We start from the raw sequence: 7,566 nt of genomic DNA, 5'->3' as shown, positions 1-7,566 counted from the left end.
TACTGATAGCTGTTTCCTTGAAGTCAGTCATTCATTCCTTTCATTTTCAAGAAAATGGCTGTCAATACTGAAGTCTGATAACCATAGTTTCCATTGCGTGTCTGTGTGTGTGTGTGTGCGCACACTCAGTCGTGCCCGACTCTTTGTGACCCTATGGACTGTAGCCCACCAGGTTCCTGTGTCCATGGCATTTTCTTGGCAAGATTATTGGAGTGCATCACCATTGCCTCCTCCAGGGCATCTCCCCAAACCAGGGATCCAAATCACATCTCTTGCATCTCCTGCACTGGCAGGAAGATTCTTTACATGGAGTCACCTGGGAAGCCCCAGTTTAAATTAGTTATTATGTAAAATTAGTATTCCAAATAAGACCAAAACAAAACAGTAAAACCCAAAACAGCTGGTGTAGCTTTTAATGCAAACAACCTCTCAAGTGTTCCCCCCTCCTCTCGGAGACAACCATCAGATATCAGAAGTGCTTTATGTACACTTTCTATTAATATTTTGTCACACAGACTATCATAAAGCTGTATATTCATGACTTGAGGTTTAATTGAATTAACACTTTTATTGCTACTGCTTCATCAAGTATAATGACTGCCAGGACATTTTGGTGTCTTGATTCACGCTGAGGCACCAGTTGCTTTACCGTCATTGCTCTTGTGTGATCATCACTGCAAATGTCAACAGAGTGAAAAGCAATTAACATCTTAATATTATTATGAAAGGAGTTTTTACCTGATGGACCCCCTGGAAGAATGTTGAGGACATTCAGAGGTTCACAGGCCATACTGTGAGTACAGCTAGTCTACTTCTAGGTACAACTGCGCCCACACTTGGGATTGTGTACAATTCTGGCAATTTTTTGCAGAACTCAAACAATTCCAATATTTGTTTATGATGCATAGTTACTTTCAATTATATCTTTATTTATGTTCAATCTTGTGATATCTGATTTCATCCTACCAAATGAAGAATCACTAAAGCTGTTCAACAAGATGCCCCTGAAAAGTCAGTGTGGTTAATTCACAAAGGGAGATGTTGGAAGAGATGCTAGCTGGGGAGATGCTAGCTGGGAGAGCTATTGCATCAGGCTTTTTCTAATAGATATATTTTATATAAAAGTTGCCCAAAATTATAATTTTGATTGTAATTATTAAACAGATTTTATCATGTGTTGTTTTTATTTTTAAATTACACAGTAAAAATGGAACCCAAATTATCACAATTCCTAACAGCAAGAAGAGGCAATAAATTAAAATAGAAAAACTGTACCAAACATTTTTTTCCCCTAAAATCATGAGTCTTTCTTCACCTTACTTGTAGCTTAGCTTCCACTCTGCCATTTATTAGATGCCTAAGGGAACTCCTTTCTAAAAAGAAGGAGGCTTTGGACTTTTACTCCATTGATATCATTAAAGAAAAGATATTTTGAAGAGTAAATTCTAAGACTACAATTAATAGAAAATGGAACTTTAAATTCTATGCTTACTAAATCAGAAATCCCAGCCCAAAGAGTTCATAAGTTTCTTTGCTTTTCTTTCAATCTCTGTTATAATCTTTTGTTTGTTTGTTTTTCTTTTCTCAGACAGGATGAAAGAGGCCTGGAGTCCTTTAGAGGATTTTTCTATTAACAAAATTTTTTTTTCCTGTTTTGTATATAAGGAAACTAAGATGCTTAAATGCTAAATGACTTCCGCAATCAAGAAGTTTCCTTTAGTAAGGGATAGAACTATTAGTAAGTTTTTGATACATTTTCAAAAATTTTGTATCTGGATCTTTAAAAATACCTGGCTAAAGAGACAAAGGAATAAATAAATGAAAGAAAGTATGTACAATCCAGTTACTTTTTGGTAGAAATCAAGTCACCATTTTTTTTTTCTAATACATAGACAAATTATTTCAGGCCAAATATCATCTTTATTCCATTTCAATCTTTTGACACCTAGTTTTTTTCACCCTCACTGGAAGGGTCACTCAAACTTTACTCCTCAAGCACCTACAGAAAGAGCAAATGTTGTTAATCCTCAAAGTTAAATTTAGTTTAACCAGAGGAGCAGTTACCAAAGTCTTTTTGTAATTGATGTGTTTCACATAAAAGCAGCATTTCCTCCATTCAGGGGCTTTTAACATAAAAGGAATTGCATTTGTATGAAGACTACAATTTGCTGGTAATTTTTCATCACAACTGGAGTCCTTTATCTTCTGTCAATCAACATTGGGAAGCAGAGAAGGGTTTTATGGAGGCTACTGTAAGTAACAGAGCAGGTCCAGAGCAGCCCTTAGAAAGACAACACAGTAAGTGTTCATGCCTTCCCTTATGTGTGCTGTCTAAGCTGAAATGTTTTTCCCAATATTAGACCATCTTGTATTGTTGTAAACAGATTTTAAATCACAGAGCATGAGTTATCAAAATCTAGAAACCGGACTTTAATTGTACACAATTATTCTCTCAGTCTAAATTTCATGGTAGAATATAATGGAGATTTAATTACTTATCAATAGCCTTTGCCTGCTGTATATATTCTTTCCCCAACAACATTCATGAAAAAAACATGTGTATAGTTCTTTATTTTCCTTATCCTAAAAAATGTATTGTGAGAGCTCTTAAGAATCATGAAACACAATGCCCACACGATAAGAAGGAAAACTAATCTCTGACCATCACATCTTCAGTTGTACGGAATGGCATTTCTGTGCTTCAGAATTAATTTATGTTTGTTGAGCATGTGATGAGATCAAAATGAGCCATTCAGTTCTCATTAAAGCTTAGGACTGTTACAAAGAAAGAAGGTTACCATTCCTTGCATTGAAAACACTGTTTTATAGATAAGGAGACTGAAATACAGACAGGTTAGGTAACTTTTTCAATTCTTCTTAGTACTATAAAAGAAAAGCAGAAAACAGGATGTTATCAAAAAGATCACTCATTCTTTCTGCCATACCACATTCTAAATCAATTCAATTTACAGAGTCTTATTATTTCCTTCCATAATCTTTAAGATAAGCAGGAATTGATCCAGAAGAGAGGGATAAGAACCAATAAATCAGATGTGAGAGTATACGCAGATCGACTGGAGCATAAAACAACGCAGCATACTGAAACACATCGGGGCTCCTCAGCAGGCAGAGGAGCAGCAGAAGAGGGTGCTGGACTGGGGTCCGGAGGACTGTGTTCTGGAGCCGCCACTTTACCCTGAAAGAAGCTACATGTATAGCAAGATACTTGCAGATTTTAAGCAAGAAAGTGACACATAATCATAGATGGTCCATATGCTGTGTGTATACTTTTTAAATTTTTCCTGAGAACATCATGGCAAGTGTGTGAAGGTGGATTTTGGAGTGACAGGATAATGACAAGAGTTGTTATAAGAACCTTGAGGAACATATGGAGTCAAATCAGTATCTTTGTGTGATATCTAAAGAGGAGCATTAGAGTGGCACGTATAGAATGTCACAGGAGGAAGAGAGGATTTAGAAAGAATCCATAATTTCTCACTTGAACAATTTGGTTATATTATCATTACCTAGGATGACCTGTAATATATGTGTTAATTTTTTTTTTCAGTAAAGATTATTTATTCAATTTTGAGCATGCCAAATGTGTGGAATATTTAGAGGACAATGTCAACCACATGGAAAGTATTAAACATATTTGTTTAGTGAATCATAGCCATAGAGTCTGGGATAAAAATATAAATTTTTAAAAATATATGTTGGAATAAACAAGTTAGTAATGAGATTCTCTTAGAGAGATTGCATAAAATCAGAAGGAAAGATAATACATATCCCCTAAAAAATTATAACTTTAAAGGAACAAAAGTTTCAAGATTAAGACTGGGGGGTCACAGAAATTAAGGAGAGAGACTTCTGGAAGGAGTCCAGGTCACATAGAGAGAGAATGGCAGAGCCAGAGACAGAACCCATGTCTCTTGACGCTTGGACTGCGTACTTTCCTTCACGACACAGGACCTTTTACTTCTACCAGAATTTTAATGTACTTCTCAGAAATATAATTTGTTCACTCATTCATCCATTCTTTTATCCAACAAACATTTATCTCATGTACCTAATACTTCTTAAGGCTGAAGTCATAAGCATGATAAAAATTCTAGGAGCTTTTATTAGCAAATACGCCTGACAAACCACTGGATTTGTAAAATGAATATAAAGCTTAATGCCACTAGTACTTATTTCTCTTTGTCATCAAGTAATGTTAGTTTGGAAACCTGAATCGGTCCACACCCAGGTTTCCTCACCTCTCATGAGAGATTTACACACAAAAAAAGATCTTCTTAGGTCAAAAATATTCCTTTCACTCTATAAAAAAGCTAAAGTAGGAACATCTGATACTCTCTTGCTTAGCTGGATGCATCTTACATTTTGTGTCTGTGTATTATTGATTTAGTTCATAGGTTCATTCATCTGTTTTCTCTTCCAGCATGCTGCTGCTGCTAAGTCGCTTCAGTCGTGTCCGACTCTGTGCTACCCCATAGACGGCAGCCCACCAGGATCCACCATCCCTGGGATTCTCCAGGCAAGAACACTGGAGTGCGTTGCCATTGCCTTCTCCAATGCATGAAAGTGAAAAGTGAAAGTGAAGTCGCTCAGTCATGTCCGACTCTTCACGACCCCATGGACTGCCGCCTACCAGGCTCCTGTGTCCATGGGATTTTCCAGGCAAGAGTACTGGAGTGGGGTGCCATTGCCTTCTCCCTCTTCCAGCATACACATACTAAATATCTCCTGTGTGGCCTTGACTGAGCTTGTCTCTAGAATCATCCTGACGGCCTAAAGAAGGACAAGAAACTCTTGGGAGAAAGCAATGTTTGATGTTTACCTTTCAGCAGGAGCAAGAAGAAATCAGACTGAAGAAAGAGGCCGGCTGGGCAGGATACAAATCCGTGCAAAAAAGAAGAGGCCCGATATGGAGACTGTGGGAAACTGAAGCTTTTCTTTATGTACTTGAGGGAAGATGAAGTACCAAGTAAGCTAAAAAATAAAAACAACACGGAGCATGATTAAGCCTTCGTGCTAAATTAAGGAGGTAGCACTTTTTATTATGAATCCGCAGAGTGCTCTTAGGGGAGTCTGAGCCCGGAGGGACAGTTCAGTTGGCATCTTAGCTTCTTCTGTGCGGCATCTGAGGCGATGCTGGCCCAGAGGCAACACAGACCGGAGGCAGAGGGAGCAGTTGGGATGACACAATTCCGTTACCTCGTCATTTATCCGGAGGGTAAATTACTTTGAATCAGCGTCATCAACATCTTTGTGAGTTTCAGCAATGACATTCCAATCAATTATGGCTAAGGACATGACTGTTATTTTGGGTTCCTGGGAGATCTCTCTTAATACCTTGAACTTACATCTTTCAGCAGACGCAAGAATCACAGCAGTTCAGACATTCTCTGGGCAGGGAATAAGACACACAAATGATAGGATAAGAGGAAAGAGGCATTAGCTGATGGCTCCAGGGGCAGGGCTAGGATATATCACTCTGTTGACATCAGTGTAGTTTAGAGAACAATGCCTTTACATGCTGATAGCGACAGTGACAGAATTAATTAACTCTCCTCCAAATCTAAAGAACATGCGGTATCATGTAGATATTATGTAGAAAATAGATTTTGAAGGATGCCTCTTCAAACAGCTTACTGGGTCATCTATCTGCATTGGAGGTCCAGAGTTAACAACTGACTCGTATATTTCACTCTTACCAACTGGTTCCTTCAGGGGCTGAACTGTCACAGTTTTGCATTTGTTTCCCCCAGTTTATTCCTAATGGTAAATTGCTAAAGTGTTAAACATCACGCTAATACCTGCTTTGTTAAATACAGCCTGGTGACGCTAGCAGCTGTCTTGACTTCATCAGACCTGCCCTTTTTTCTAGCCTTTCGACAACCCTAACTTTGCACGAGTCTAACTTCTCAGTGTTACATTCACACTGTCACACTTTTTCAGCGTCTACGTGTCATCGTCGCTTCGCGTGAGTCTGTAACTTGCTCCTGATTACTTCCTTCGGTTCTCACTGTAGACAACGCAGTTACCCATGCCGGTTGTAATGGGCTTGCTGTTTTACCACCAGACTGTTTCAAGTCAAACCTACCAGGGATTATGTGCAACTTTATGATTTCACAGAAAGTTCTGTGTGCTATCTTACCAGATCCTTCGCATAATCCCATAAAGAAGGTCTTATTATAACTTTTACATAAATAAGGAGTGACTGACTCCAAAAAGTGAGGCAACTCATTTTAAGACGGACTGGGGAGAGGACAGGGTTCAAATCCTTAAACTTCTGAGACCTAGAGTAATTCTTCCCTGAGACTCACTTCTCTCATTTCTTTGAGACTCTCAAAACTTTATAAATTCAGTAATACTAAGTCATCACTTCTTTTCCTATAATATTAGGTTAAATATGAGTTTATGTCATATGGTGACCCCTTTCCTTTGTCTTAAGGAAATATAAGTGGATTTAAATTTCCAAGCTATTTTTAACAACTTAAGAGGCAAGAGAAATCTGAGCACCAAAGGACCAATGCTTTCAAACTGCGGTGCTGGAGAAGACTCTTGAGAGTCCCTTGGACTGCAAGGAGATCAAACCAGTCAATCCTAAAGGAAATCAACCTTGAATATTCATTGAAAGGACTGATGCTGAGGCTCCAATACTTTATCCACCTGATGTGAAGAGCTGACTCATTGGAAAAGACCCTGATGCTGGGAAAGACTGAGGCCAGGAGGTTAAGGGGGTGACAGAGGATAAGATAGATCATCACCAACTCAGTGAACATGAATCTAAGCAAAATCAGAGAGATAATGAAGGACAGGGAAGCCTGGTATGCTACAGTCAATGGGATTTCAAAGAATCAGACACTACTGGGTAACTGAACAACAGCAACAAAGAGGCAAGAGAGAATCAGAAACTACGATATTATACAAGAATTATTTTCTCACATTAGGACTTTTTTTGAGGCAATTGAAGGAACTGATAATTAACTATAGGTAAACCTTCATGCCTCATATTTTTTCTTAATTCAAAACAACCAAAGAACCAACTAAACACAATCTTAATAGAAACACAATTTTTTTTCTTGCAAAATCCTGTTGGTGGCTGATATTCAATTTATATAGTTGAAAATTCTGGAATTGGGACTTCCCTGGTGGCTCAGATGATGAAGAATTTGCCTGTAATGCAGGAGACCTGGGTTCAATCCCTGGGTCAGGAATGTCCCCTGCAGAAGGTACAGGCAACCCACTCTAGTATCCTTTCCTGGAGAGTTCCATGCCCAGAGGAGCCTGGTGGGCTATAGTCCGTGTGTTGCAAAGAGTAGGACATGACCCAGCAACTATTTGGGTTGAAGGAAGGTTTAAAGGACAATTTGGCACTCTGGCTGCCACATTCCTCTTGAGTAAGACAGCAGGAAATACTTTAAAAATGCAAATTCTGGGAACAGACTACCTGCATTTGAATTCTGGCTCTTACTTATTAACTGCATAAATGTGCATTGCCAATCAGGCATGATAGAGAATCCCCCATGCCTTGGTTTCTTCATCTATAAAATGGGATGA

General features: G+C 38.5%; 1 long non-coding RNA gene across 1 annotated transcript; it reads right to left on the bottom strand.

The window, feature by feature from the left end:
* Positions 1 to 379: 379 nt before the first annotated feature.
* On the bottom strand, positions 380 to 5,124 carry LOC123329405. Its single transcript, XR_006544794.2, has 2 exons — positions 4,841 to 5,124; positions 380 to 674 (listed from the first exon to the last, which is right to left on the bottom strand). It is a non-coding gene; the product is annotated as an uncharacterized LOC123329405 (long non-coding RNA).
* Positions 5,125 to 7,566: the final 2,442 nt, after the last annotated feature.

The sequence above is a fragment of the Bubalus bubalis genome, chromosome 15 (genome assembly GCF_019923935.1).
Source record: "Bubalus bubalis isolate 160015118507 breed Murrah chromosome 15, NDDB_SH_1, whole genome shotgun sequence".
Taxonomy (NCBI): Eukaryota; Metazoa; Chordata; class Mammalia; order Artiodactyla; family Bovidae; genus Bubalus; species Bubalus bubalis.
This window is presented reverse-complemented; position numbering and strand designations above follow the sequence as displayed.